This window comes from Ictidomys tridecemlineatus, chromosome 4 (genome assembly GCF_052094955.1).
Source record: "Ictidomys tridecemlineatus isolate mIctTri1 chromosome 4, mIctTri1.hap1, whole genome shotgun sequence".
Classification (NCBI taxonomy): Eukaryota; Metazoa; Chordata; class Mammalia; order Rodentia; family Sciuridae; genus Ictidomys; species Ictidomys tridecemlineatus.
Window position 1 is genome coordinate 55,825,912 of NC_135480.1, and position 11,342 is coordinate 55,837,253.

Here is an 11,342-nt window from a genome sequence, read left to right on the forward strand (position 1 = left end):
TTATTTTTAAATGTCTAAGGCTGTGTCCATTTGTGTGTTTGTGTGTGATGCATGCGTGCACATCCTGGATGCCTCTGGAATGTTTTCTCTGTGATGTTTTGCAGAAACATTTTATTTGACACTACTTGCTGCATTGCCTAAGTAAAATTATGGAATAGTGTTCATCATTTTTCTGGCTTATTAGAAATATCTTTGGCATATAACTAACTTTTAGGCAGCCTCTACTGATTCTAGTTTGTATTCTGTCCCATACTTTGAATATTTTTTCCCTATTTTAAAACTATCTCATTGTTACTATTTATATTGTCTATATTAAAATCTCTTCATATGTTTTTTAAAAATATTTATTTAAAACATTCTTAGCTCCATTGTACTTAGAAAATGCAGAGTAAATTGTAAAACAAACAATACACATCAGCATAAAAAAGAAAGTCCTTAGCCATTAGCCTGTTTCCCCTAGAGTTCTGCTTCCTAAGGGTAATCACCATTAAGAGAATATTTTCAATGGATTGATTAACCATGTATACAAACTATTCTGCTATGGCATGAAAATAGTTTTCCCAGGACTCCTTACAAATGCTTATTTTTATTTTAATCTTGAGGAAAGATTGAGTTTTAATTTTACTTACATGACAATGTTAATTTCTCTTATAGTTTCAATTAAAAAGGAGTTTCTAAATAATTTAAAGTAGATTTTGTTATTTCAATCACACTAAAATATTAAAAGATCAATTAATCAAACTTGATTAATACATTGGAATCTCATTGATAGATACTTGAAATTTTGTTGTATTAGCTCCATGCATTTATATATATTGGGCCATAATAAAAAAGTTTAATAAATGGAGAGAATAGCCTGATTAAATCTAACCTAAGCTTGACCCTCATTACATATACTTGGAAGACTTTCATTCTTCCTTATCACACTTCACCTTGGCTTTGAATTTTACTAGCAACATAGTTCCAGCCCCAACAGAAGAACAAAGAACAAAAGAATGCAAATGGTAGAAATAATTAATAAGAATAATAATCGTCTTCAATCAATCATAGTATCCATGTGTAACTAGCTTTGTTCTTTCTAATCTTGCTATAATAATAGGATGGAGATCATGAGTCCATTATTAAAGTGAGATTTTATATAATATTTTGAGCTAGGCTTATGTGTTGTCCTAAATTCTTCAAACATCTTATCTTTTGTTGAATATTTACACGAAGGCATTAGATATAGGTAATTTGTATCACCATTTTATAGTTGAATAAAAGCAAGGCACAGAAGAGTTAAATCATTTGCTGTTGTCACACATCATCTAAATCAGCCAGTATTCACACCTAGCAGCACAGGGGTAGAGGCCCCTGCTGATCAGTGACCTATGTTGCTCTCTGTACAGCTGACTACAGTCCATGGTCAGTGGACTCACAGGGCAGGAGAAATGTTATAGAATCGATACATATTAAAAATACACATAAACATACACATATGCAAACATACATATGCATTCACACTTTATGTAAAAGATTCAAATTATATATCATGTATGAAATTTGATGGCTTCCTTTTCACTTATGAATCCATTACAGTCATCTTATTACCTTATCAAACTTGGAAATTGTATCATTTTTAATTTTACCTAAAAGGCAAATATGATATCTCATTTGTTGTTTAAATGAGTATTTTTTAGTTTTAATTAGTTATACATGAGAGTAGAATGCACTATGATACATCATACATAAATGGAGTATAATTTCTCATTTTTCTGGTTGTACATGATGTAGAATCCCCCTGGTCATGTAGTCATATATGTACATAGGGTAATGATGTCTGATTCATTCTGCTATCCTTCTTGCCCTTATGCCCTCTCCCCTTACTTCACTCCCCTCTACCTAATCTAAAGTAACTCTATTCTTCCTTAGCTCCTGCACCCTTATTGTGAGTCAGCCTCTCTATGTCAGAGAAAACATTCAGCCTTTGGTTTTTTTGCTTAGCATGATATTCTCCAGCTCCATCCATTAACCAGCAAATGCCATAATTTTATTATTTTTAAGGCTAAGTAATATTCCATTGTGTATATATAACACATTTTTATTATCTATTCATCTGTTGTTTCCATAGTTTGGCTATTTCGAGTTGAGCTGTTATAAACATTGATGTGGTAGTGTCACTGTAATGTGTTGATTTTAAGTCCTTTGGGTATAAATGGAAGAGAGGGACAGCTGGGTCAAATGGTGGTTTCATTCCAAGTTTTCTGAGGAATCTCCATACTGCTTTTCATAATGGTTGTAACAATTTGCAGTCCCACCAGCAATGTATGAGTGTAGCATTAATCTTCAGGATATATAAAGAACTCAGAAAACTTAACACCAAAATTAAAAAATGAAATAAAAATAACCCAATAAATAAGTGAGATGATGAACTGAACAGACACTTCACAGAAGAAGATATACAACCAATCAACAAACATGAAAAAATGTTCAACATCTCTAGCAATTAGAGAAATGCAAATCAAAACTACTCTAAGGTTTCTTCTCACCCCAGTCAGTATGCCTTTGTTTTATGCTTTTTGTTTAGTTTTACCTATTTTTGTGAACTGGCATTTAAGTTTTGCGTAACTTCTAATGGATCATTTTTTTGGCTGATTTTAAGAGACTTTCATATTTTATAAAAATAATAAGAGTCTTTGTTAGATATTTTGCAAATGTTTTGCCAGACATGTAATATTTATATTTTTGTTTGTGGTGCCCACTACATACAAATCTGATATCTTTGAATTTGCAAGTTTGTTAGCATTTTCCTTTATAAGATTTTTGGTGTATGTTTATAATGTATTTTATCATTCAGGAATTGGATGGAAAATGGGGGAGAAGGAGAGAAGAAGAGAAAGAGTGAATGAATGAATGCTGGAAAGCCAAGCTACCTAATTTCAAAGAAATTTTAAAATTTAAAATAACTTTTGTGTATATTTAAGATGTACAACATAATGTTATTAGATACATAAGAATAGGATAAAGGTGAAGCAAATTAACATATGCATCATCTTACATAGTTACCCTTTTGTTTTGTAATTTTTTTGTGGTAAGTAAATTCTATTTATTTGGCCTGAATCCCAAATATAGTACGATTTTATCACCTGTGGTCTTCATGTTGTCCATTAGATCTCTAGACTTGCTCCTCCTACACATCTGCCCCTTCTTATTCTCTAAACTACCTCTACCCATTTCCAAACCACTACTCACTCCAAACCCTGGTAACCACTGTTTTGTTTTTGTGTGTATTTGGATGTTTCTTTGTAGATTCCACATATAAGTGAGATTGTGCCAATATTTTTGTTTCTTTATCAGTCCTATCTCACTTAGCCTCTCTGCCAGGCTGGTCTCATCCACAGTATGATGAAGGGCAAGACCTCATTCTCTTTTGAGATGATTAGTATTCCACTTTACACACACACACACACACACACACAAACACTCCACAATTTCCTTATCCATTCATCCATGGACAAACATTTAGGTTGTTTTTAATATTTTGGCTATTGTTAATAATGCTGCAATCAATGTGGAAACACAAATATCTCTCTGAGGTGGTGATTTCATTTCCTTTGGGTATTTTCCCCAGAAAAAAAAAAGGATTTCTGGATTATATGGTAGTTCTATTTTTAATTTTAGAAACTTTCATAAATTTGTCCCTGATAGCTGTACCAATCTGTGTTCCTACCAAAAACTAATTAAAATAGATCATTAATATACTTGAGGTAAATTATTATACTGATTTGCATGTATAAATATGCATATATATGCATAATTTTAAAGTGAAAAACAACTACTCCTTATTTTGTTAATAATGCACTTATTTAAGATGCCTTCTTTGTCCTTAAGTTTTTATATATATTAGAATGAATTACATACTATAATGTCACTCAAATTCTCTAAACCTGATTATTAATACACTATATTACTTAGATAAAGTTGAAAATATATTTTTATGTCAAGTAGAATATATTTTTACTCCCTTCTTTTTTTCCCAACATCACATTTTGTATCACAAAATTACTCGTCCAGGTAAAATTTTGAAGAATTGTGCTAACTTTCCTCACAAAAATACTCTGTAAACTTGCTTTGAATTGCAGTGAATCTCTTTAAAATAACTTATTATTCTTTCCATAAAATCAATATACCTAATATACCTATTCATTTATTTAGATATTGTGTTTCATAGTTTTCTTCAAATAGATCTTGAAAGTTTCTGAAGTATATACGTTGGTAAGTTTAGCCATTGTTCTTTTTCTGAAGGATTTTTTTTACTATAATTTTAATTGGTATATAATAGCCTAGGGATATTTAATTGTTCAGTTTGTATCAGATAACATTTCTGCCTAGTTTACATAGGCTAGAATCTGCTTTGATTTTTTAAAAAGATATACAATTATTTTATCTGCAAATAATGTTTGTCACTTTTCTATATATTTGTTCCCTTAATATTTTCTATTAGTTGTTGGACAAGACCCATCAAAATATTGAAAAATAATTGTTAAGATATGCTAGACTGTTAATTTTATATCTATTCATAACTCTGCCATGAAGATTAGTTCTAACTCTGGAGATGGAAAGGGAATGTGAGCTTCTCTTTAAGGAGTGGATGTGAGAAACAGAGTTGTGCATAACTTTAACCTGTGCAAGCAGTTCTGAGGAAGAAAGAAAACAAATTGCAGGGTACAGAAGGAGTGGGCAGGGCTCTCAGAAACTAGTTTCAAAATGTTTTTGAGTCTTATCTTTTATACATTGGAAACAATAATAACTGTCTCATGGATTTCAAAGATATTGTTAATAACAACTGACACCAGGAAATGCACAATAGATGATAATGAGTGTTATTAATGCCAAATGACATTGTGCAAATCGAGAGGAAAGTGTGTAGATTAGGGGATGTATAAATGAGCTACTGAGTTCAATGACCAAAAAGCAGCTATTTTTTACTGATATTCCAGAGAACGCTCTTTATGTTAAAAACAAATGACTCTGGGAACAGGATCACGGAATACTATATCATCCATTACTTAACTTTTTTTCCCCTTGATCAGAGTGATTCTTTATGACCGTTTTGTAAATATGATGAAAAATATCAGCTTTCATATATGAGAACAGGTAGTTCACAGCATGATATTCTAACTGGTTCAAAATTACATCATTTGTTTTCTTCCTAAACCTACTTGGAAGGTTGCACAGTAAGCATCATTATTTTCTCCTAACAGGTGGTTCATTTGTGGGTTGATATGCAGCAAACTCAGTATGATTTTTTGTACTGGTGCTACTAAAAGATCCAAGGGGAGAATAAATATAAATGGCTTTCAATGGTTGAAGTGAAGGAAAAGAAAACCAGACTTTTGGCATAAGAAAACCATGTATAAAGTCATAAATCAAGAACCAAACTTTGGATATTGATTAAAAAATATCTAAGTTATGCAGATTTTCTGAAATAACTAATGCACTTCTTATCTTGATGCTATTCTATAAACAGGGACAGACACTCATGGGAGAGGAGAACCAAACCTCTGTGACAGAGTTTGTCTTCCTGGGCCTCTCACAGGACCCACACACCCAAGTCCTGCTCTTCCTCCTTTTCCTCATCATCTACCTGCTGACCTTGCTGGGGAACCTGCTGATGGTGGTGCTCATTCACATGGACTCCAGACTCCACACTCCCATGTACTTCTTCCTTAGAAACCTGTCCTTTGCTGATCTCTGTTTCTCTACTACCACTGTGCCCCAGGTGCTCGTCCACTTCCTGGTGAGGAGGAAAACCATTTCCTTTGTTGGGTGCTCAATGCAGATCATTGTTCTGCTTCTGACTGGGTGTACAGAGTATGCTCTTCTGGCGGTGATGTCCTATGATCGGTATGTGGCTGTGTGCAAGCCCCTGCATTACTCCACCATCATGACCCACTGGGCATGCGTCAGGCTGGCTGTGGGGTCCTGGGCCAGTGGAGCATTTGTGTCCCTGGTGGACACCACATTCACCTTGCGTCTTCCCTACCGAGGAAACAATATCATTAACCACTTTTTTCTGTGAGCCTCCTGCCCTCCTGAAGCTGGCCTCAGCAGACACTTACAGCACAGAAATGGCCATCTTTGCCATGGGTGTGGTGATCCTCCTGGCTCCTGTCTCCCTCATCCTGGTCTCCTACTGGAACATCATCTGCACTGTGATCCAGATGCATTCTGGAGAGGGGAGGCTCAAGGTCTTCTCTACCTGTGGCTCCCATCTCATTGTTGTCGTCCTCTTCTATGGGTCTGGAATATTTGCCTATATGAGGCCAAACTCCAAGACCACAAAAGAGCGAGATAAAATGATCTCTGTGTTCTATACAGTGGTGACTCCAATGTTGAACCCTATTATTTATAGCCTGAGAAACAAGGATGTCAAAGGGGCTCTCCGGAGAGTAACTGCAAAATAATCGTTTTGGAGGTGGAGATCTTGGATTATGATGACCATTTTAGGGATGTGGAGAGACGGGATTTTTCTTGAAAATTTTCCATTTTCATGCCATTGTTTCATTTTTTCCCCTTCTGTTTTGTGTCATTCTTTAAAGGAAACATCTACTCTTACTATACTAAAGACAGGGCCCTCTATTCACTCTACACTATGTACTGTCTCCACCTGTCAGAGATGTCCTTCTCTCCCCCAGTCCTGTCTAATCAGGGTGTTTATTACTCAATAAGAATCCTCCTTATTGGTGTCATCATCAACCTCTCACAATCACTGTTAATCAGAATGTTTAATTCTTCATTTTCTGCCACAGTTTCTAGTATAATTGTGAAAACATTATTCACACTTCCTTGTGTGAATAATGGATTGGAATTTTTCAGGACCTGCTATGCTGCCAGACACTTATTTTATGATGTTTCAATTTAAATACTTTCCAGAACAAAAAGAACTATAACTTATTATAATGATAAATAGAGTAATTGTAGAACTAAGAATAAACATAACAAACCTCTTGAGGAACCATCATTTGCCACATAACAGCATTTCAGCCTATGATGAACTGAGAAGGTCACATCAGACTGCATGGCCTATTGATGTTGTGGCCATTGTCATTTCTGTCCTATGGTGTATGTTGCTTCTACAGTGAGAAAGTTTTGCACAACCAATTGCTTAAATGCATCGCTATCATAATGCAGACCTGGTGATTTGCATACAAATGCCTCACTAAGTGTTTGCTAATTGAGAAAATTACAGATGAGATTAGAACTTTAGATAGATAAACACAATAATCAGATTTCCTTCAAACTAGAAATTAAAAGATTAGATTAAAATTATCTTCATATAATGAACATCACAGATTGGATAGTATCTACCAGAATATCAACCACATAAATTCTTTGAAGTATTGTGAATCTGTGATCACAAAAAAATGACAAAATTAATTTTCCAATTAATTATAACCTTTTAAAATAAAGTTCCTAATATAAAAGGATCTGTTCATCTCATCTCAAGTCAGCCTATAGAAAAATTGGTTACTCTGGAGCATAAGCACCTCTGCAGAATATGATACAATTAGTTAATCCTATGACAAGGCCATGTGTCTATTTATGCTGCTATAAATAATGTAGAGGGAGTCATTTAGAAAGAACAAAAATTTATTTCTTGCTGTTTGGGAGCCTGAGAGTTAAGATCCAGGGTCAAATGGAGACAGGGTTTAGGAAAGGCCTATGTCTGCTTCCAACCTGGCAATTCATAGCTGTATCCTGCAAAGGGGATGACCACTGTCCCCACATGGGCTGGAAACACATTAATGTTGGGCGAACCTCATGACCTTACCAGTTCTCCATGACCTTCACCTCTTAATACTATCATATTGCCATTAAATTTTAACCTGGCATTTGGAGGGGGTACAGTCAAACCATAGCATTCTACCTGTGACATACAAAATCCATGTCTCACATGAAAAATACATCTGTTGCACCCCAATAGCCTCCAAAGTCTTCATACATTTCAGCACCAACCCAAAACTCTGAAGTCCAGAGTAATTTACATAAGATAAGGGTGAGACTGAGGCACATTGCTCTCTAGCTGTTAACCTGTGAGATCAAACAAGTTAAGTACTTTCAAAATTCAGTGATGGGGAAAGGAGATGCTAGATATCCCTGTTGAAAAGGGAGCAGTGGGATAGAAAGGAGGAGTAACAGGCCACAAGTAAGTCTGAAACCCAACCAGGGAAGCGACACTAAAATATGAGTCTTGAGAATAATCTTTGACTCCATATCTTACTCTGGTCACACTGGGACAAGATTTGGGCCCCAAACCCTTGGCAAGCCAATGTCTGCTGACTGTTGCCCATGCTGCAGCTCTCAGAGATTAGGTTTGGGTGCCTGCAGGTTTCTCAGGTTAGTATTGCACACTGGTAGATCTACAGTACTAAAGTCTCAGGGTCGGTCTTAACCTCAAGGTTTGTTGTGGAAACCTCACTCTTATAGAAAAGTTTAGTTGGCCCCCAAGACTGTCTGAAGCATCATTTTATATTTAGGTGGAGGCAGCTGTGACTTCACAACCCAGGCACTCATTATGCTTGCAAAATTAGCATCATGTGCCTACTAATAAGGCTTCCTAGTTGCACCCATAGGAGCACTGGTCCAAGCTGTGCCCGAGTGTGCCTGAGCCTCAGGTAGGATACCCAAAGAGCACTGCATCAGAATGGGGGGAGCAGAGACTTGAGGACACCATGGGATGGCCTGTTGTGGAACTCCTTAGCTGACACAGGTTGTATGTTTTGCGTTTAATCAACTCACGATATTGATTTCAATTGCACAGTGTGAGTTCATTTACTCGGTGTATATCTAACTCATGTACTCACTAAATATTTATTGCACACTCTACTAAGTGTTTAATACATGGCAATGAATGATGTTTACTTGTGGGAGACCAACCTTACACGTGACTGAGTCACACTCCCCGGCTGGGTGTTGAGGCACTCAGTCACAGAAATGTGGCAGAGCTTTCCCCACCCTTCTTGGGTTCCAGGGTTGGTGTCTCGTGCATGGGTGTGTCTTGCTACAGCCCCATGAGTGAAGCTATGCTCACCCGTTCCTTTGTAATATAACTTCTTGCCCTGTTTATGATAGAATCTTCCCTGGAAGTGTCTTGTGTGTGTCCCCTTCTCTTACTGTGCCCTTGGTGTCAGTCAATCTGCTGACAGTGGACATCATGATGATAGACTCAGTCCCCTGAAACCTGACCCCTTGCCTCATTTGAATAGCTTCTCCTCAATAAAAAGGGTCAGCACGTGCTCTTGCGCTCTCTCTCTTCCTGTGGACCCTTAAGGTCAGAGGAGCCATCATAGCGACCTCAAAGAAAAAGGTATTTGTGTCTCTTGTGTGGTTACTTTGCGCAGCCCTGTTAGCCCAGTTTAACTGCAGTGACCCCTGAGCCTTTTAGTCATGAGAACAGAAACCCGGCAGTTTACAATTCCTACTTCCATAAAACTTGAATCTCAAAAAAGGGTGATAAAGCATAAAAATCACAATACATATATGTCTGACATCAGGGAGTGTTATAAAAAGAAATAAACCAAAGAAAGGGGGATTGCAATTTCAAGTGGGTGGTCAGGGAAAGCTACATTATAGTTAAAGGACTTTTCAGATCTCTCAGAATTTAGCACTTGTACTGAGGGGCCAAAATATTGAGAAGAAAGGAAAACCCACGAAGGAGAGATTTGGGAGAAGAAGGTCCAGGCAGAGAAACAGGGAGGCTAATGGCTTGAACAGGAATATGATGATTGAGATTCAGACTTAGAAGATGTGTTATGAGGGGCTGGGGATGTGGCTCAAGTGGTAATGCACTCCCCTGGCATGCGCGGGGTGATGGGTTCGATCCTTAGCACCACATAAAATAAAGATGTTGTGTCTGCCAAAAACTGAAAAATAAATATTAAAAAAACTCTCTCTCTTCTATTTCTCTCTGTCTCTCTCTTCTCTCTCTCTCTTAAAAAAAAAGAAAGAAGTGTTATGAGTTAACAGAGAGTGATAATGAAGGGCATTATAGGAAGAGGTAGAATCACATCAATAGGGTATTTGTATCGATTTCCTGGGGGCTGTCTTAACAAATTACCACAAAATTTGTGCCTTAAATAAAAGCAGAAAAATAGAAAAACAAACAAACCAACAAACAACAGCAACAACAACAAAAACAAAAACAGGAAAAAAGTTCTGGAGGCCAGAAGTCCTAAATCAAGACGTCAGTAGAACAAGCTCCCCCTCAAGGCTCTGGAGGAGGAGGCTTCCTTCCTCTTTCAGTTCTTCTGGCTTCTAGGCTTTACTTTACTTTTTTCTGTTTATTTTTTTATTTTTTTAAATTTTAGAGACAGGGTCATCCTGGGAGGCTGAGTTGCTTGGGGCCTTGCTAATTTGCTGAGGCTGGCTTTGAACTTATGATCCTCCTGCCTCAGTCTCCCCAGTCATTCCCTGTTTTTTAAATTTATTTTTAATTTTTTTTAGCATAAATCCAATCTCTGCTGCTGGCTTAACATGACCTTCTCTCCACATAACACGCTGAGAACTTCCACGTGGACATACCTTTTTGCATGACGAAATTCAACCCTTTGACAGTTTTGAAAGTCCTGAAAATGTGACTTGATTTCATTTTACTTTCAATAGAAAACCATCCTGATATTGTGTTTTGAAAAATCACTTTGAGGATTACATGGAGAATGAATGGTAAAAGAACCAGCATGGAAGCAAGATAATCCATCAGTGAATGAGTTCTAGCTCAGGTAAGAGATGAGGTTCTGAGCTAGGGTTGTGCCAATGGTGAGGCCATGCAGATGGCAAGACAGGTGGATAGGTAGGACACATAGTTGATAAAAGAGAAGCCTGGAATCTTTGCTAATTTTTAGCCTCAGAATTCTGTGGATGGTGGAGAGACTCAAAAGTAGAGTATTAGCAGGGGAAATCAAGAATTCTTCTGTTGGACTTGTTCATATTGGCTTGTGTTGTGTGCTGACTTCACACTACTCTTCTGTATCTCAGCAGCTACATTTCAATTTCAATACCTTAGTTTACATAGTATGTACATCTTGGTTTGTGCCCATACCTCTAGGTTTTTCGTGTATGTGTGTGTGTGTGGGGGGCAGAGTGGGGGGAGGGCTTTGGATGTCTTTAGCAGAAGACAGTTCTGATATTTTGAGTAGAAGTGTAAAGGTTCTGAACTACCCTGGTAATTATTAGTTTGTGATGTATCATCCAGATGATGCATGATATGCTTGAGTCAGCTGCCTTACATTTTATTATTAAGACCTTGATTTTAAATTTTTTGACAAGGAACATGGCAACCCCAGAAAGTCACACTCAAAAAA

General features: G+C 36.8%; 1 pseudogene; it reads left to right on the plus strand.

Moving 5' to 3' along the window:
- The first annotated feature begins 5,521 nt into the window (after positions 1-5,521).
- Positions 5,522-6,446, plus strand: LOC144376808 (olfactory receptor 2D3-like; annotated as a pseudogene).
- The last annotated feature ends 4,896 nt before the right edge of the window (positions 6,447-11,342 follow it).